General features: G+C 40.1%; 1 protein-coding gene across 2 annotated transcripts in view; it reads right to left on the bottom strand.

Annotated features, from left to right (window-relative positions):
- The window catches only part of znf281a (zinc finger protein 281a), a 113,730-nt gene that overhangs the window by 30,913 nt on the left and 60,892 nt on the right, over positions 1-21,925 (bottom strand). The gene's annotated exons all lie outside the window — the stretch shown is intronic.

Raw genomic sequence — 21,925 nt, 5'->3', positions numbered from 1 at the left:
ATAGTCTTCTAACAACATACTGAGAAGAAAGCAACAGGAAGCATGAGACTAAATCCAAAAAACCACACTGTATGGAGTGCAGGGGTCAGCTTATCCAAAGTACTTAGAGCTCCTAAACCTTAATTTCACCAATACAGCAGAACAAAGACAGGAAAATCAATTGATGAGGGAGATTTTTCCTGCTTCAACTGCACACTTGGAGAGAGCTTCCCCCTCTCATTATGAACCCGCAGCTTCAACAACCCACTCAGTTTACACAGAGCCCAAACCGCTCTGTACACTCTATTCCTCTAATTTAGCTGCATACAGCCTTGTGTGTGTGTGTGTGTGTGTGTTTGTACATTCATTCACTACACACATGGTTCACCACTGTTCTCACGCTGTGTATGATTTGCCAATTTACACAACAATGAATAGAAATGGACTCATTACAAGATTACGATGAAACATGGAGACAGTTAATAATGAAACTTAATGTGACGGTTTTACAGGAAGCACAAACTCTGTTCAACTTAACTATAGTTGTACCTACAGTTGATTACTGCTTTCATTACATGACCCACTGATTCAATTAATCAATGATGTTGAAATAGCCAGGTTTATTTTTTTGAATTAGGCTATTTCATGTGAACAACCTCACACTGTATTCAGCCTCTGTATGGGGATAATTTTTCCCCACTGTCAACCACTCGTTGTGCAGTTATTACCAAAACCAGGAAAGAATAGCAGTTCAAGCACTACCTATTTTTTCATATCTGTCATACTTTATGTAAAATGTATCCAATCTCCTACTTTTAGTGCTGTAAGATGTCTAAAAATGGTCAGTTCAACCCACTTTGGTTTAAAAATATACATAAAAGTATTTTAAAAAAGCTGGTGTATAGATAAAGTGCCAAATTTTATCTGTAACACCCCCTGAACAGGACTCACCAGTAATGACACTATTAGTATTGATGCATATTCACAACTAATAGCTTAAATGTTCACAATGATCACGCCAATCATGAGACTACTAATCTTATTATAGACCTGTTCTATAATAAAATATACACCAGGTCCTTATTTTAATTCTAGGGCTGGACTGGTTTATCTTTGCATGATTTACAGTTAAAAAAAACTCATTATTTATCTTATACTGGCTCTTTATGCAGCCCCTCAGTTCAGCCTCTGCCTCAGTCCTTTGACCATGTTTTACACAGACATCCAACATTCAACCCTGTTATGTCCTCACAACAGCTAAATTGGCAAACCTTGAACTATTTTACTGGACTAACTGTCACAAATTATGGTTTATTTACCTTACTAACTGAGAAGATGCCTAATGTCATTCTATGGGCTACCTGGAGCCACTATTTGAGACCACTGCTAGAAACCTTCCCACAGTGGCCCACAGTGAAACCACTGTCACCTCCTCTGTGTCTTAAACTAACGACATGGTGAACCTTGGCAACACCATTTTCATCAGAGTTTCGGAGAGTCAGCTCCTGTCTGAGGTGTTTTCGGAGGGTTTCAGCCTCTGCTATAGCGACCCTGACACTGATGTCTTCACAGGTTAAAAATACCAGGAACATGAATACTTAATAAAAAGACAAGACATGGAGAGGCTCGCTGACTTCCCCTATGCTGTTCTACAACTCAAATGTGCCGCTGACATGTTAATATCCAGTTTGGGGAGTTGAGAAAGTTCTAAATGACAAAAAAACATAATTCTCATCTCTGTCAAAAAAAAAAAAAAGAGTGCATTAATTTCCCATTCTTTCCCATCAGACAGTCAGGTTTGGGGATTGGGGATGTTTTGATGTATCACTGATTCATTTATAATCCACAGTGTACTGTGTTGCACCAACTGTGAATGAATGTCTAATTAGATCACTTGTGGTGAAATGCGCCTGATGGAATCACCTTACGGAGACACACAAACAAACACCCACGCACACGCATACTCCACAAACAGATGCAGCAGCCGTCAATCAAAACCAAGCCGCTTCTTTCCACCACAGTCACCACGGCAACATGGGAACCTCTTTGCCCTTCAGCGGTGGAGGCTAAGCATACAGCCGAGGTGTATATGTGTGTTTATGTCTGCGTGAGGGGAGATCCTCGTTGTATCCTTCAGTGCTGAAAATCAGACTCTTACACCCACTCCCGCTTAGCAAACTCAAATACAGCATTTAAAATATGAGCGCGTGTGTGTGTCTGGGTGGTGGTGCGTGCAGATGAGTTGGACTGCTGATCTAAACTGCCGATATCAAGTGTCTCATCTGCGGCGCTATGATTTATTCCTCCTTATCCATAGAGAGCAACCCAGTGGGAATCTAGAAAGAGAAAGATAGTAAATAACATCAAGCGCACATCCTTCTGTGTAGCATTTTAATTTCAACATGTCTGCCTTACAATTGAGACAACCACTGTTGACATGCTTTGAAAATAATGAATAGCTGACTCCATCGATTTTTCCATGCATGTATTACCATAATACTTGCCCGTGGGCCGTGTGTGGGGAATGTGTAAATATTGGTTCTTTAAAGCTAGTGTCTGTGACTGGACTGAAGTGCCGGAATGAACGGCTCATCTTGGAGAAGATGCATAGTCCGAGCATTCTCTGGAGACGTCCCTCTTTTTGCTCCACCTAACGTAACCGGGCTAAAGATCAAAGGACCAATCAATAGCTGTCTCGCTACCGCAATCCAACCCATGACCTGCAACACAAGCCGACGCTCAGACGCTCGGATAATCACTCCGCTCCCACAGGGACAGCTGGTGTCAGAAGGGATTGGAGGATCCAACTACAGCTCAGAGAGAAGTTTGGTGCAAACCTAGCAATATGACCTCATGCCCCCCCCAAGAAATCAATAAATAGCCGTGAGCTCTATTCATCACAGCAGCACACACAAGAGACACTCAGACACATATGAATATATTATTTCCATCAGAGATATCCGTGACGTCTCAGACAAACTGTGGGATGTGTGTTCCAGTTGAATGATGTGATTTTGGATACGGTATGTCGTCTCCGACTGAGATGGAGTTGTATCTTTTTTTTTGAAATTTTGGTTTTCCCGTGCATAGCGATCAAAGAAGAGGAATTCAATATCTGTCTGTTCAGGTAGCTGCGAGGCATTGTGACTCCAAAGTACAATATTCAGTGTAATTTGTTTTCAGTTGTATACCTGTCAACTTCAGAGGCTGTGCAGCTTGTTGTTGTGTTCTTTTTTTGTAGCCAGTAGGCAGAACGGCAAAGTCACAATATTAATGAGAATATTTTCCAACACCGATACAGGATATACCAAAATAAGGTAAAGTCATTCATGCCCGCTATTGGGCCATGACACAAATGTAAAACATCATTTCTAGAGTCTAAAGGGATTTTGTATGTGAAAGACAGAGCCTCAGGGGACAGAGGTGCACTTGTACAGTGATTTTGGCATTGTGCCCACACCTGGGAAAACTGTCATGTGATGCCCTTGGACCCAAGACAGACTTTATATATACACATCCCTTACAAGACAAGAAACAGACCGAGTTTCCTGAGGATCAAGTGTTTTAAAACGACACCTTTAATTCATTGATTTATAACATTCATTAGGTCAGTGTGTGCAGTCAGTCAGGTGGGATGAAGAAAAACACTAGTTCACATTCACCTGCACTTGCGAATGAAGTGGAAGAAACTATTTCAGCATATGTTGGTTGAGCAGTTTTTCATCCATTGTTTAATCCATCCATAGGAAAGACATGATGAACACAGGATGTTAAGATCAGATAAAGGCTTTCGCCAAATGGCAGTAGGTTGAACTACTATTGTGTTATTAATAGGCAATAAATAGCATCAAGAAGGAGATTTATTTATGTAACACTGTGTCTTGTTCGCTTTGTGCAAATTATTTTGGGAAAGCCCAATATGTTTTATCATTATTATGATAATTATTATTATTATTTGTTTAATTGTCTATGAATTTTCATGTTGTTTCGTGTCAGTGGACCCTCTTGAAAATGAGACGGTGCAAATAAAATAAATACACTACTACTGGATATTGAGAAACCAAGATTATATCACAACTTTTGTTAGAAAAAAAATATCCTCCAATTAAACATGAGGCGCATTTTAAAGGTGACTGCACACAAAGTAAGACAGAAATGGGTGGACACGAGTGGATGCAAAAGAAATGAGTTTGCCTTGGGCAGCCCGAATTGAGGTACAGGCGCATCTGCATGAGCTGAAAATGTTTTAACTCGAGTGAGACATTTGCACATAACCCCAGGCTTTGTGACTACATTTCTTTTAAGTGTGGAGACAGAAAGAAGGGGGGAGGAGCCAGGAGGAAAATAAAAAAAAAAAAAAGTCATTATGGTCTTAATTGCTAAACCCTGGCCCTCAAGTAAGTATGCTGGTGGTCATTTTGGAAATTATTGCTCTGTTAATATTCAAGGACTTATAGTAGGCTTTGTTGCCGGCCTGTGGGCGTTGATTGACAGCTGTCATTGACAGTTTGCCCACCTGCTGCTCTCCCTGGCTCCTGGACATGCACTCCCACTCCTTATTTGGAAGATTCTGGCTCTAAACAGAAAAGATGGCGCCGACCATAAGCTGCAACTGTGGACTTCAAACCTGCACCAATGCAACGGGTGATGTCACACCTCCCTGCCTCAAGCTTTATATACAGTCAATGGGCTCCATATTTTTGCAACTAAAGGCCAACAACCTCTACTACGGCCAACTACAATCTCTGCTATGCACATTTATCAAATGATATTTGATGAAATTTAATCTTGGGTTTGATTTGGATTCCAAATGTTGGGGGGGTGTGTTGATTAATTAAAGTTCACGCCACCAGCCCCATAAAACCATCATAAAATCACAATTGCACAGCACACAATAAATGACAGCTAATGGCACAGTTAACATCTCTCTCTCACACATTCGTACACAAACACACAGTTTAACAGCAGTTTTTTTTAGGCACCATCCCACGGGAGTAAATCAGTTATAATGAGATACTTCACGTGTGAGACAGAGCGTACTGTATGTGCTTATGGCTGCATATTTAGTGCGTGTCCATTTGTCAAGGCATCAAATAGCCCACACACCTCCTGCCAAGAGTAAGGTCATGCACTGCTACACCATCAGTATATTACACTGAACATTTCCACCTCTATCTGGCACTCATAAATGAAAACCTGGAGTGTCAAACCTGTAAACATAAGTAATGGCTTTCCCATGCTCCATTTATCCATTCACTCCCTTTTTTCCTCCTTATCTATCTATTTCTTTTTGGTTCCTTTTCTGCTCTTTTATGGCTGCGTTCTCCTGGCTACATTGTGCCTGATGAGCAGTTTTCCTCCCTGGACAAATCGTTTGTCTGACGCTACCTCTTCTGTGAAATTGTACTTGTCACATGCAAGCGTGAACTTGGACAAAATATGATTGCACGTACACATTTTGGCATCAGAGGCTTGGCTGCAAAAAAAAAGAGTGAACTCCTCCTAGTCCCCTTGTTTCCCACTTTTCAATTCTTCATTTCCCACCCTTCAGCAAAAGCAAGAGAAGTTTCTTTCTGAGATATTTGAAATCCATCCTCAGACACTGAAAAGTCTTTTACTTTTTAATCACACTCTTTCGACGGACTTTAAATCATACTCTTCCTCCAGAGTACTGTATTGCACCGAGTGTGTGTGTGTGTGTGTGTATGTGTCTGTGTGTTAGAGAGAGAGAGAGAAAGAGAGAAAGCAGAGAAACGAAGAGAAGTGTGACAGTGATGTGGGCAGTGAGTGAAAGCCAAGAGAATAAAAAGAGACCCCATCATTACACGCAGCCGTTCTGTCGTTCCATTAAAAAGAACAAAATGACCCTTATCACCCTGTCTTCCCTACAGAGACGTAATTGGGTTTTCAGGGGAAAATTTCTTAGGACCTAAATTGCATTTGTTCTGTCTCCTCCCAGTGCTGCCCTGCTCAGCCCACCCCTGCAGCGAATAGTCTGTGAGGGCTCCACAGGAAATAATAATTCCTGTTGTCACACACTAATGGTCATTGCTGCATAACTGCATCGCCACATGGAGAATAATAACATTAATTCTGTGGCGATGGGTGTTGTCAACTTATATATGAGGCCAATTTCTTGGGATGTAAGTAGGATGAGGTTGTGAAATTATTAAGAAAGTACCAAATGACCCATCAGTTATTCAGATTGTCTTATTGCTTTTTGTCCTCCGGTAGTATTTGACACAAAGGTGTGGTTAACCCCTCCAATTATAATAATAGAAGGATTTATTCACACAACCAGGAAGGTAATTGTGAGCATGGCCGGTATGAACCTCTTGAAGGCCCGGGGGCCAGAATTAGCAATGGGCTCTTTATGATAACCCTGGCTTTTGACACATAAGGGGTGGGTGATATGGATAAAGTCTTTTATCATGGAAAATGCAGTCTTTTATTTTGATATTAGTGTATATCATGATATAGTACATTTTCTGGGAATTCAACTGGGAAACCATCTATATATAAAATAACCAAGTAGGAATACTTCACTCTCATAATGCCATAAAACAGACCTGCTAATTGATTTGCTATATTTCTATCAATTAGCTAATATAACCAGATATTAAAGGGATAGCTACCTCGCAACAAAAACTTTGAACTAAACAACACACTCCTTCATTAAAAATCTATGAATATGTAAATATTGTTCATTTCAAAAGTTTAATTGCTGGATACAAGATGTCAACCTACTTCAATGTAAAGTCCATTCTCAGTGTTTGTGCACTGGAGGCTTCAAGTTTCCACATCACACTTGTGTAAGTTGCATACTGGACCACGATTGGCTCCGAAGTAGTTGTGATGTCACAAATCATGCTCGTAGGCCGGCCCCTTAAAATCAGATTTTCAGTGAGCATAGAGAAACTCTCCACTTTAAGCAGATGAATGTGAAAACAGCTTTAGGTGTCAAACTCTGCATGTACATCGTTCTGCACAGTGAAGCTCAAACATCCAACTGTAGGAAGAAAAACATATTTTTGAGTGGAAGGGGACTTTTAGGTTTGTTTAAGTTTAGGCACAAGCAATATTTGGTTAAGGGTAAGAAAAGATTGTGTCAATTTCAAGTGAAGTCAATTTTTAATATACAAATTTGCCTCAAGGGGCTTTACAGCATACAACATTCTCTAACCTTAAGACTCTCAGTTCGATTAATGAAAAACTTCCCGCCAAAAAAACCTTTAACCGTGAAAAAATGTGGTCATGTTTAAACGAAACCAATGCATGCTGTTAGTAGGAAATGGGATATGAACAGCAGTCTGTTGTGTCAGATTCAGACAGTCTATAAAACCCAATCACCCCGACTTCCTCCCTAACAGATCATCATCAACATCACAAAACATTCACCTGAGAGACAACAGCCACAAGAGGTCCTTATCAGGAATGTAAACAGTTTTTCCGCTGTTTCATTTCTCTGTTGAGGACCATCTCGTACCTTTGTGTAAAGGATATATCAAAATCAAAACAGGCAAATCTCCGTCATTCCACAATATACGGTATTTTATTATTTTGCTCAACCAGTTTATGAGCGCAAATTACTCCAAACCAGTTCATGCACACAGAACCTCGGGGGTTCTGGGGACCCTGGAAGTCTGGGGGCCTGGGATACTTGCCAGCCTTGACTGTGAAGGAACATAATGTTGGATTTACTGTAAGTCGCTGCACACAGAGATCAACTCTATTCATTAGTAATCAGGGTGTTTACACCAAGATAAAGACAAAATCTAAATAAGGCAAGTTAATGATGAAGAGATTCACTTTGCTCCTGTTCAATAAATCTGTCCTCAGCAGAGCTCTCTGATTATTAGCCTCTCTCCTCTGGCCTCCAATGTCATGATGGAGTCTAGATCACCACACCTGATGTTCACTCTCTTTCCTCCTGGTTCTTTGGCTTTGATATGTAAAATCTATCTCCCATCTGCCTGCCTGCCCGACCCACTAAACACCGGTTGCACAGCTTGCTCCTAATCTCCATCACACCGTGTCTGTTTTAAAAGCAGCCAAACACAGCAGCCCCCTCCTCACAAAAGAAGAATGCACACACTGTTTGAACATCTGCCTGTCTGTCATCCTGCCAACTCGACTGTTAAAGCAGCCCAGACATTTGCAGAAATTTCACACCGGCGGGTTAATTAAATCACACCGGTCTCTTCAAAGTGGGCGCTGCAGCATCAGGACCACAGGTTCTCCACTCGGTGTTTTGGTAAACATGAACAGTTTCAGCTGGATGTAACTGCAGGGACTGTGTCGCTCTTCAAAACAACACAGCTGAAGGCCTCAGTATGCTTCAGATGATGAGCATGTCAGATTGACTAACAGTGTCTGAAAACACTTTTGTGATGGTGAGATCGGAAAAAAGCAGAGGCTGTCCAAAAGTATCCGCCAGTATCTCATTTTCTATGTTTAATTGCATCAAGAATACAAAGACAAAACACAATTCTTGGAGAGAGATCGAGGAGTCCGTGGGATGTAGCCAGGAGGAGGCAATAGCAGCAGGCTTTTCATCTCGCCTTCAAGTGTGGCCATTCAGAACATGGATGAACATTTTCGCCTTTGGACGAAGGCAGACGACACATTCTGTGTTTGTTTGTTGTCTTTTCAGAGGGAGATAAAAGCCATCAGAAATGGGAGCTTACACTCAACACATCCTCTTAACTAAATGACAAAATAGCCTCTGTCATTTATCACTATGGTCGGGTTTTAACACAACAACTACTTGGTCAAGTGTAGAGAAAGATGGTGCCCGTGGTTAAAGCAAACAATGTTGATTAGTGGCAGGAAACGGAATGATAAATGGACTGCATTTATGTAACGCCTGTCTTGTCTTCCCACCACTCAAAGCACTTTACATGCCAACATTCACCCATTCACACACACATTGGATGGACGCAGAGGCTGCCATGCAAGGTGCCAACCAGTCTCTAATCATTCACACACTCACACACCAATGGCACAGACTTCAGGACCAATTTGGGGCTCAGTATCTCGCCCAAGGATACTTGCGGACTGGAGGAGCCGGGGATCTTCCTGCCGATCTTCTGATTAGCGGATGACCCACTCTACTTCTGAGCCACGGCCGCCCCCAGAACAGCAGTCACTGGTGTCAAAGTCACACGTTTTATTGGCCCAACCATCCACCCTGTGATGATTTTCATGCTACCCCTATTGCTCCTGTCAGATAACAGTCATGATTTGTAGAAGCCACAAGACATCTTTGTCAGGAAAATGTACACGTAGGTAGTTTTAGGCTTTTGACCAAACAACCAGTGCAGTCATTTTTCTGAGGGCAGTCTCCTCACGCGTAAATCAACTCTAGACGTGACTCACAACTCATCTTTATTTACTTCAGACGTGACTCTGACTGTTAATAATCAGAGTTTTTTTTTTTTTTAAACATAAGTAAGGCACTGTGGACATCTCCACTGGAGGAATATCTATTCAGTTTTACAACCTTCTGTGTGATGAACAGTCTGTCTGCCAGCCACAGATATGTTACACCGTATTGAATCAACACACAAAACAATGTGTTTTGGACTCAGAGGGGCTTCCACAGGAGGCGTATACACACTGGTAGTGTTTGGGATTATTTTTGAAAGCATTCTGAAAAACAGAACAACGTCGAGCTCCAAAACTAAGAGGTTCCAAATATATTTTGCTCCTGTAAAAATCCACACGAGTTAATGCCACTCATGCTCTTGTTGTGATACCAGATGTTTCAGCTGCTCATGAAACAGTCTTTCACCGTATGTTTGAAATTTATTCATGCAAAGTTTTTCTTCCAGATGGTATTTCCTGAGTTGAGCATGTTAGCTTACATTTGTAGTCAAAATACGTAACGTTCATATGTTTCAGTTTTCTGTTTATCGTGCTGACACTGATAATTCTGCTCACTAGTTTGTAATTTTCATTGTAGTTTCCTTTGACCGAACCAAACACAGCTGCTTCTAATCATCATTATACACACTAGACGCCAAGCTAGAATCTGAAAACATATATTTGTTTTTTAAGATTAAACTATTAAAATGATTGCTTTGTTTCAAAATAGAGTATTATGCTTTAAAGTCATCATATAATTGTTGTTTATGCACTTATTAACTCCCCATTTAACTGTTCCACCTGCAAAACGACAGACTTGCTGCTTGCAGTATGAAAAGTCACATGAATATGAACATGAAACATATATATTGATAAATCAGACTCTGTTTTTTTCAGTCATTTTAAAAAAGATCATCCCGGCTTAAAAGATAATACAGCTACAATACACAGCAGAGTAGCTAAAACTTAAAAATATATATATTCTCCAGGGAGTGTGGGTGTTTAAGGATTAATTACTACTTAGGATATAATTTCATGACAGTGATGTGTCTAGAAATAGCCTGAATGCTCTTCAGTCTGAAGCTGGAGAGATTTAAGTCCTGAATTGACTTGGACTTGCATTTTGAGATTTAGGAACATCTCTGCGAAGCACTGGCTCCTTTTCAGACCTGCCTCATCATGACTCAGCCTTTAGTCCAGTGATCTGAAACAGCAACCTGCCAACCATTTAGACCACTGCCACAGGGCTTTAAAAACACAGACATGAGACTGTGTCATAGACAGAACGTGGAAGGGTGACAATTGTTAGAGAACAGCAGAAGCAGCTTCTGTCTCTCCTTTTTGTTGTAATCTCTCCTCTCATAGACACACTACAGCACAGTATGTTTGACACTACTGACAAAATATGTCAGCAACATGTTGGTAAAACATGCCAGCCAGCTTGGCGACACACAGCATGATGTCAGATACTCTTTTAATTACCCTCCTCTCATACCTTGTGACTTCCTGTCACCATCTGTGTCTTAGTAAACTAAAGAGGGATGACAAAGGAAACGCAGCACATCCCCACTTTGCATTGTTCTCTCTACATGTGCACCTTTTATATCTTCACCTCTTAACTCTGCTTTCATCTCAGCAGCATGTTTGACACAGATTGGGGGTGGGGAATTCTCTGTAAGAGAGAAGTACAGATCACCGCAGGGGGATTTGCCCTCTTATTTTTTCTAATTATTTACAGCATTATGTATGAAATACGATTATAATATATGATGGCAATTAGATTTTTTTTTTCAGCACTTTAAGGGGAGAATCACGTATCACAGGTCAACCTGTCGTCATTTAATTTCATGAGATCTTCCCAAATATGAAACAAAAATCTCCTTTTTTCATCTTCCCTTGATGGAAATTTTAGCATAAACCATTAACACACATTCTGTTTAATTCATGAGATACATCACATTTAATTCAGAGAGGCACATCCCTGCATATTAACCACAGGGGGACAACTCGTTTAAAAAAATGTGCTGCAAGACAAACAAGGTTTAAAGACAAAGATGCAAAGGTTCACTTTGACATTCATGGTTTATTGTCTCTGAGTTGAATGAGAAAAGAAACGCTGTCAAAATCTGGTTAGTGGACAAAACGTACCGTGATTAAATCCTCTTGCTGCCCAAAGCAAAACAAGCAAAAAAGAGAGAAAGGGTAAGAGTGAATGCCAAGTCACTTTAATCTTTCTAGAGCTATTTCCCTCCCTGTTGGTTCAGAAGGAAGGAAGCAAAACTTAAAATCAAGTTGATGGGTTTGACCTCGCTCAGCCCAGAAATGTAGTCTCCTGATAATTTTCTGTGTTTTACACAGACAGGAAAACATTTTGTGTCTAACAGACAGACAGATGCCCCCCCTCCCCTTCCTTTTTTCTCCACCAGACATGGTTTACCAGTGAGGACACAAACACACACTCACCTTTCATGACATATAATGAACCCTGGAAGAATAGGTATTCACACACTCTGCGATAAAAGCCACAAAGTGAAACAAATGCTCGGATTTTTTTTTAACTTTCTATTTCGCAAAGCAGTTGATTACAGTTAATATCTGCAGAAAAGACAAGTGTAATGGTTTCTGATCAGAGTGAAGCAGAACACTGAGCGACAGCATGTGCTGAGAGGCTGATTTTACTGTTCTGTTGCTCACAAGTTAATTGTCAAAGTAATGGAAACAGCACAGAAAGTGACACAAAATATGGTGAAAGCGTATTTCTAGAAGCTCTATTGTAGCTTTGTAATGGCTCGTCTGAGGATACTATATTAACTTGATTTGCACATTCTTCTAAAACCCCTTTTAAGACGTGCTTTTGTACACTTTCTTTTGCCCTTTGGTGCCCATGAATAAGTGGAAATTGAATCAGTGATGAATTTCAGTTTGCTCTGATCTTGCTTTTTTTTGTTCTCTGTTTTATGTTCATCTGTATTTTCTCTCTAATTGTTTTGAGGGATAGAAGATTAATTCTCCTCACATTCGTTCAGCGATGAAGACAGTTGTGCTTTATTATAATGCTCATAAAACCATTTAGTGACCACTTTCATCGTGTGAATGGGAACATTGTGGAGAAAGTGAGTCCCATCAGGATTATTAAGCTTCTCTGTAGGAAGCTTGAGAGCAGTCAGAATGGATTTACGTATATTAGTGCTAATCATCGCCTCTGATGAGTTGACAGACCCTAATTCATAATAAGTAATTAATAATGAATGAATATGACTGCTGTCGTCTTACATTTTCCGAGGTTAATTTTTGGTGGCGCATTTTGTTAGCCATTGCTTTAGAGATGGTTGTAGTGAAAGGCTGAGCTGAAATAGAGATGAAGTTTGGCTTATTGGACATTATTAGACAGCTGAAAGGGGCTCACACATTTGTCAAACCGAAATTGCAAACCAGATGGTGTAATGTCACTCAGAAAATTTCAGCATGGCATCATTTTCACTTTTCATACTGTAGTTTCTATTCAGTTATCCAGGAACAGAAGCTTTGGCTCCAAAATGGCTCTATTAACTGTTTTTTTTTTTTGCCAGAACAAGTTGTGAACACACCATTGACATATCATCATCTTTTCAGTTGATATGTTGAACTTGTAAGCAAACAGTTGCTCATTTACACAACCGGCACTTACAGAGCAACATTATTATTCATTTGGAGTCATGTTTGTGTCCACCTGGTGAATTTAAGTCTGTTTTTGCTCTCTACCAACTCCTGAGGGAAATATCTGGCTCTTTAGCTGCTAAATGCTCCACTATGTTCACCAGCTAGTCTACAGCTAACTGTGTCTGTTAGCCGTTTGGTGCTGAGCTGGTAGTGTACAGGTATTGCACACTTTAATTTCATAATTGAGCACGACTCATTACTTTTAAAGGGCTGTCCTTCATAATGAAAAACATACACAGGGAATGATCACTCACTTCTGCAGCTCCTTTTAGCTCTATCTAATGTTTTAGTGTCTTTTAGCTTTGGTCCACAACTCTCATCAGCATTGTTTCCAGCTGCAACAGCAAGCAACTGTTGTCAGTGAAAAAGCTTATCGCCCTTCAAGATAATCACTGTGCAGACAACTACAGTCATGCAATCTTGCCATGACTTGGCTGAGAGACAGGGTGTTGGACCCGGACCAGCATAGCTTGTTGACTTTCACGCCTTTCGTGATGTACTTTATGTGATAGGAGGGAAGGAGATATCAGTGAATGACTTCATCAGCATTAATCATCTTTTGCTTTATCGTGTTAATAGTTGTGCATGTAACACAGTGCAGATGTTGTCAAACTAGGCAAGAGAGGTAAAAAAAACTCTGACTTACTAATGGTTTGGCTGGGATGTTGTGAGGCATCCCAGATGCTACATTGGTTTTCCTCTACTATGACACAGGGACAAAAAAGCAACTGTGTCCAACACTCATTTTCTATCTCCACCCCTCACATCTGTTGGGTCAGACCATTTAGTCTGATACTGATAATATATGTGAATATATACAGTGATTGGATGAAGTGAAAATATTTATTTTGATGGTATCCTGCACATCACATCCATACATCTAACATTGAAGTTTAAGAGTAACTTTACAAAAATAACGCAATAATAAAACTGTTTTAGAACCACAAAAAGCCACAGTACCTTCTCTGATGAAAACGGATACACTCCTAAAACACCGTCTCTTTTTCCTGAACACCTCTGCTGGGTTTCTGCAGGTGCACACTGGAGGATACTCTGAGCTGATTGGAGAGCACAGTTCTGGGGGTGTACGGGTCTTGACGTTAGGCAGGAAACTATGCATTTTCTATTCTATCTCAGGGAGCCACCACTGTGAATATCTAAGACTCATTAGTGCATAAAGTGCCTCTTTCAATTTCTTCTGCACTGATAGATGTGTGTCTAAAGGGAGAAAAATGTGCATCAGTCCAATTTGTTTCCATCAGGTAGGTTTGCAGCATCAGAACAAGGGCATCTTAATCAGATCTATTTTGCAAAGTGAGACTCAAACTTTGTCTCAGATAACGAGCTCTGCCTCCGTTTGTGCTGCTTTACTCACTGTACAAGCCAGAGCCTGATTAAAGTAAACAAACAATTTATTGCTTATATTCAGGGAATGTAATTTGGCAGAATCCATCCTTTGGGAGCAGAGGCCAAATGCAGCGTTTGAGTCGCTGACAAGGCGTCTCGTTGCAAACCAGAGTCAGGTTCCAAATGATACTGATGGGTCTGTGTGGAGAGAGACAAAACCACAGGTCTCCTGCTTTTAGCCCTGTCAAACACAGTGAGTACACTGTGTGCAGACACCTTCCCCTGGTGGTAACCGTATCAGCCATCATTTATTTATCACTTCAAAAGTGGAGCCTCCTTGGACACACAACAGTGTAAAGACCAATTAATGGGATAAACTGTCAGTTGTTTAGTTTTGGTCATCAAAATATTGCTTTGAGTGGGTTGTTATGTAGAATTAAGTGTCATGTACCCTTTTATTCACTAAAAAACAAAAGGATGCACAATGCTGAGTAAATGACAAATAATTAATCATGTGTCTTACTTGGAACACAGTTCAGTGCATGTGCTAACTCTCCAGTTCATGCAACATTCATTGCCCAAGCATTCATTAAAGTTTGACAGATACAAATGAGGATGTCTGAGGCATTGAGACACCTCTCACAATTTGGACCATGTTAAGAGATTAGCAACGAGGAGGAAGAAACTCAAAGTATAGGCATGAATTTGTGGGAGTGGGCGGTGGAGCAGGGAGAGAAATAAAAGCTACTTTTTATTAAATGTTGGCCCACGCTGCTTATTATCCTACCTCACATACACACAGTATATTTCTTACTATAGTTTTCTTTTCTGAAAAGTTTTTTTTAGTTCTGAGGACAGATAATGCCTCTTTTCCTTTAAAGTAATGATGTGTCGCCTTTTACAAAATGGTTTTAACACTGTAATTTTCCACTGTGGTTTGATGTTTTCGATATCTTTTTATAGTTTAAAAGCAGAAAGGACAAGAAGTGCAAAATAGACACTGTTGGAAGCAATGATATCATACATTTTACTGTCCACATTGAACAATTTGTCTTGGACTCCATTTTGCTGCTACTTACAAAACAATTACAACACTTATTGCACCACATGTATCCGATGGGATGACAACAACAGAAGTGAGGCTCACTCACCTCGAATCACACCCACATGGAAAGCAATGGGAGGCCTTTGGCAGTGGAGAAAGTCAGTGACGTTGGGGATGTTGTTACAAACTGAGACCAAATTACACACCTCTAGCAGTAGTCTCACTGCTACAGGTGTGCTAAGTGCAGGCAGACCTGCAGCTTTTATGACATCAAAGGTTTGGACCCAAAGTCTATAATCAAGTTTTATCAGATGTTATTTTGTGCCCAACGAAAGTGCAGGAAGATTGGCCCACCCTTTGAGGTGTAAGGAAACTGAAAATATGATCTTAGGACAGGTGTCTGAGTTTGTTATTAAAGTTAGTTATGAAAGTTTAATGGAATTACATTTACTTTTAAATTAACAGAAACTTAACAGTAAGCTGATATTTCCAACTATACTGTTGTTACCCATCTCGCCTGAGTTAGCTAACTATGTACAGTAAAGAGGTATGTCCACCGAGCGTCAACTTATCTCTAGAAATACTAAGTCAATCATTTTTTTCAACAAGTTATTTTGGTTTCAATTGATAAATTGAGGCGCTCTTATAAGTATGCTGGTGGTCATTTTGGAAATGAATGCTCTGTTAATAAGATTTGAAGACTTATAGTAGCTTTGATGTCTGCTGTGTGGGCGTTGATTGACAGCTGTGATTGACAGTTCACTCATCTGCTGCTCTCCCCATCTCCGTCACTCACATTGAGTCAGACTATTCACGCAATATTTCGGAAAATTTAACGTTACTTGATTATGATACCTGCCCAGTTAGCATAGTTTAGCTAAAGTAGCTTTGATCTAATAGCAGGGTATGTTTCCAGAGCATGAAAGGCAACACAACCTACTTCTTATTTGGAAGCTCTTGGCTCCAAACAGAAAAGATGACACAGACCATGAGCTGCAACTCTGGGCTTCAAACTGGCTTCAATGCAAACCAATGGGTCATCACACCTCTCTACGTCCACCTTTATATACAGTCTATGTTCCCAACAAACCCACGTTGTTTGTGAGGGAGAGAGAGAGAAAAAGTAGAAGAGGAGGACAGGGGCAGAATATGAATATCAAGCAGAGAAAAAGAAGCAGAACACACCAAGCAAAACTCCTACAAATGAGCAGTAATTACACTATGATTTATATCATGTGACAAAACACAAACAGAACACTTTTTCATGTGTACAGTTTGTTTATGTATAAGGTACGCTAATAAGTCAAGTAAAGGAGCTGTGGTTCAGGTTAGAGTCTTTTAGGCAGGACCAGTAGGTTCCTACTCTATGCAGTACAGCATCTGATGCTCTCAGAAAGACAAAATAAGCTCTTATTATATCTGAAGAAATATGCCAAAATCTCCAGAAAAGGGTTTGCTGAGAAACTTCAAGAGAGAAGACAAGTGGAAGTCTACCTATGAATTCAGGCTTGTGACATCATCTTTGTGATTATTTTCAACATACAGTAGATCCCCTCTGGCTATTCGTACCAAGTCTGAGCACAAAACTAAACAAGCAGTTGTCAGAATATCACATCTCGGTTGTCAGTACAGGCTTCAGAAAAGAGACTAAAGAGAAAGAAAGTGAATCAGAGCACCTGAGGCAGAGAGGGAAATAGCTGTAATGTTATCAAAAGCTTGTCATATTTGCACATGTTCTTTCTCTTGGTATGAAGTTTTCAATGAGTCATAACGGCTGCCAATACAGAGAGCCAGAGAAAGAAGAGGGGAAAGAGAAGAAACTGATCTGTGAACCATGTTTTTTTTTTATCATACAAATTGTTTGCAACATATCTGGAAATTCCTACCAGGTCAGAAAACAAAACTTATCACAACATGCTTGTCAACAGGATGATATCTACTGGTGACAGATGTATCAACAAATTAAATATTTATAAGCCTACAGTATGTGTTATCCATCCATTCTTGTATCAATTTACCAGAGTATTTGCAGTGGCAGTGTTTCAACCTCTCTGGGATTGAGGGTCAACTCTCAGAAAGTTTTGAAAAAGTTCAAGCTTCGTCACTACATTTAAAGGCAAAAACACACATCTGTCTACCACCTCGAACATAATACTGTATCTGTGTCAAATTACAAGCTCATACGCTTCGCTTCCTTGGTTTCTCTCACTTTTGTGTGGACATGGAACATGAGACACTGTACGTAAAACTTCAGTCCAGTCAGGAGTGACTGATGTAAGCCTGTATTTGGGTCAGTGGGAGGCAGTGCTGGGTCTCATCTGATCCTTTTATTAGCTCTGCTGTGTTGTGTGCACCCAGGAGAAGCTCCAGCCCTTTAACATCTCCAGTTCCTGAACTGGAGCAGAGCAACTGGGAAGCATTAACCTCACACACACACACACAAAGTCAGCCCAGGTCTTGCGGGCTGCCCATCACTCAGAGAAACTCCGGGGCTATGTCCTGAATACTGTACAGACATTTCACGCTAAAATGTACAGTTAGGATCAGGTGGGAATCCCTTGCAATCATGTATTTTTAGTTTAACTGACATCTATTTTTTGTTTGTAGGTTATGTTTTTACTACATTTTGAGTCCAGTTTAGTTAATGAATGCCTTTGCTCTAGATAGGATGTCTTTTTAATGTTTTCTCTGAGGTGTTTTTTCAGGTAAGAACGCACATGAAAGTCACCTCCGTCAGTAGAGGTGATCAGTACATGAATGAACAAATCTAAACTTAAAACTGAGCTGAGTTCACTGAAACACCATTGTCTTTGGCCAAGACAATAAGTTGCTTTTTTTACTGGAGTGTCCATCACTTATGCAAATTTGTCAGTTTAGCAGTGACATACAGTATGTTACTTCATGGTTTACTGAAAGACTGAACGCCACAGAAACATGATACAACAACTCTGAGCTACTGAGCTTACAAACCGTTCATATAAGCCTTGATTTAAACTGAACTACACCAATTTATTTAGAATCCAAGTGGTACATCATGCATTATGGACAGTGATATGTGTTTGAATGACAGCGCAATTGCTTAGCTTGAAAACAATGAACAAACTACATGAGTGATTGTGAATCTATGTACTGAACTAAAGCAAAGTGATTGATTATCCATCAGGTATCAGAAATCTGGACTTTGAGTGATAAAGCATAGATAGAGTCTATAGATAGACAGAGTCTTTCCAGCCCTATAAGACTACTATAACTCTGGCTTTAATTTGATGTCACATAGTTAGCATAAGGATGAAGCCTAAACAAAGAACTCATCTAATTAACTGGCCTGGCAGCTTTTTGTTTGTTTTCACACAACCCTGCTAACTGCAAAGTGGTTTTAACCATGGTATATCAGAAGCTGTCTTTTTATTGTTCCTTTTTCAGCTGATCTGTGAAAACCTCTTTTGTTTGTCTCTTTGTTTGTATGTTCTCTTTTGTTAATGCACTCATGGCTTTGCATTTTGTAGATGAGTTATGCTGTAAAACAGCAAAAACTGAGCTCTGAACCACTGAGTTTCTCAGCCGTTGCTCCTTTCTGGTGCTCTTAACATCCCCTAGCTCACACACAATCACATAGAAAGGCTAAAACACATGCATACACAGCACACACACACACACACACACTCACTGTCTGTCACAGATCCCCTGGACATTATTTCAAATGATGCCTGACAACCTCACAACCAGCAACCAAAGCAGCTAAATAAGTCGGGATATAAATAAATCCCACACATCTGCCTCAATCAGTCACTTCCTGTCTGCGAGAGACAGGCACTAATGGACAGAGTTAATGTAGCCAGTTATCCTTGATGTGTCTGTGTAGGAGTCAATGATGCCCCGCCCTCTGCTTACTGTCTGCTTGGCTCTTCCTGTCAGACTCTCAAGCCTCCAGACAATCTGGAACACACTGTCCTAGCCCGCCTTTGGCTGCCACAAACTGACACAGTCTGACCTTTGCGCTAATAATAACAGAAAGGCCGTCCCCCTTCTAAACACCACTGACTGTTAGTGAAGGAGGAATGATGCTGAGTGATATGATGGTGAGACAACAGGACGAGACAAACGCAGACTACAAGAAAAGTTATTTTCAAGTTGATTGACACATATATTGTAAGGCCTTTGTGTGCATCTACTGAGCACAGCTGATTATAAAATGAACAGTTGTGCTTTTGTTGAGGTCCATTTTTTCTTGTCAAACTTCTCAAGAATGTGATTCTCTGCAGGAATGCCGAGCAGATGTAACAATCAAACCAAAAAAAGAACAGTGATGAAGATGAAGATGGGTGAATTGATCCAAACAATTCAGGATATACCACAACAATAACCCTCCTTCACGCAGGCAATGATATTATGGAAATGTGTTTGCCTCAATTCAAGGGGTGGTTCAACTTTCATTAGTGATTTTGTTCAGTGATCAATAAATATTTGCTGCCAGTGAATAAAGTAGTGTGCTGTGAAAGTGGAGCAAAAAGTTACTGAAGTGTCTTCATCACTTTATATTCCTCTCATTTAACCACAAACACAATCTTTCCCTAATCTTACCCAAGTGGTTTTAGTTTACTAACCATATTAGTTACCACATGATGATTTTATAGTAATAACCAACTGAAAATCACTGGTGGTGAATGTGCATGAATGATAAACATTCAGTCTGATATGCTGAAAGGGGGAAAAAGGCTTTAAAACTTCCTAAAAACATATTTTGGTGATTGAAATAGTTTCATATGAACACAGGGGCATGAACTCTAAGGGAAATAAGTAAAAAAAAAAATGGAAAGGAGCATCCTCTTTTGCACACAGGATCAAGGTTAGCCTTCATTTTTAGAAATAAAAAGTGTGCAGAGAGTGCACATCCAAAAAAAAAAGGTTTAGAGGTACTCGATCAAAAAAACTCAAACTGAAAGCACAATTCAGACAAAATAATCCACATACTAATCAAAGCTCAAAATAAATTTAATTTAATAGAACCACATTTCCATTTCAAAGAGATCTCTGTCTTTACAGTGCCTGATAATACAATACCAGACTGTGTATAATATAATACCAGTCAAAATAATACCAAATATTCATCATTTGAGTGAAACAGAGGGGCATTTGTGGACATCTGGACTGCTGAAGTTCCCCTCTGGTGTGACATAAGGGCAAAAATAAACATGAAAATGTCCCATCAGGCACATGTTTGAGCCAACCTTAGCGACAAAAGTTACAAAACAGACGGCCATTTGTGGGTATGTGCGAGCTATGTCAGTTCGATGGGGGATACTTTGGGTAACTTTGGAAATGGAGCGCTCATAACAGGCTAACACCTGGGATTCTGACTTTCAGGTAGCATTTTTATGTACCTTCACCTCATGTTTTTGAACTTTGACCAAGTTTAACATAGATATCCAACATTATAAAAGTATCTAAATGACAGAAAATCACAAAAAGCATATGTGTGCACCCTTTAAAGTCCATATTGTGGTAGGTCAGGTTTGTTGTCTAGTGTCAAACATCAAATGTGCACAACACTGGGCGTTTATACACATGAACTTGTGATTGTAAAGATGAAAACACTGAAGTATGTGTGTAATCATGTGATTGGGAGACACGTGTGTGTGTGTGTGTTAAATTAACCACAGCTGTCTTCAACCATCCCGGGACATGAAAAATAATCAAATCTTCCTCTCCTTTTTGGTGATTTTATGCCTGAACTTTGGATGCTGTACGGGATTTGTGCGATTACGATCCAATCACATTAACGCCAGGTGAAGTCACGGCACATTTTCCATCTCAGACAAAGCAGAGGACGCTGGGAGAATCGGAATAATCATATGGTGGGAAAGTCTGTCCACCCTTAACCTCTCAGACAAGTTCTATCTTAGCACACTCTGCTTCACTGAGCGTCACACTCCCACAGAGCGATCAGCTGTCAACACTCCTGCCAGTGACAGCTTTGTAATATGTGTGAGGACTCTTAAAAGCAATCTCTTTCCCCTGACGCCTTCAAGAGTCAACAAATAGCACGTCCACCATCAGAAGCATGAGATAGTTTCCCTATCAGACAGCGTTGACCAGAGAGCCCCTTCTGCTCTCTCCTGCAGCCGAGACGATAAGCCGTTCGACTAATCACACACACACAGCTGCGAGGAGAAATCATTTCACCACACACCAAGTCATTTCAACACAGTGTTTGCAAAGAGGAGATGGTTTATTTACAGTCTGACGCGAATTATTTTGATTTTTTTTATATGTTCGATGGCAATTTTGTCTCAAAAGCAGTCATCTCAGGCTACTGTTAAGTGTTATTTTGTGTCATTTTTGACATATGTAGATTGTTCTCTGATTAAAAAAATGTAAATACAGACATTAATCTTCACAGTACAAAGTGTTCTATATATTAACAAGGATAACAACACTTTATGTCCTACAAAAAGCATTTGGTTATGCAAGTCAAAAGAGAGGACATGT

The sequence above is a fragment of the Thunnus maccoyii genome, chromosome 18, assembly GCF_910596095.1.
Source record: "Thunnus maccoyii chromosome 18, fThuMac1.1, whole genome shotgun sequence".
NCBI classification, from domain to species: Eukaryota; Metazoa; Chordata; class Actinopteri; order Scombriformes; family Scombridae; genus Thunnus; species Thunnus maccoyii.
This window is presented reverse-complemented; position numbering and strand designations above follow the sequence as displayed.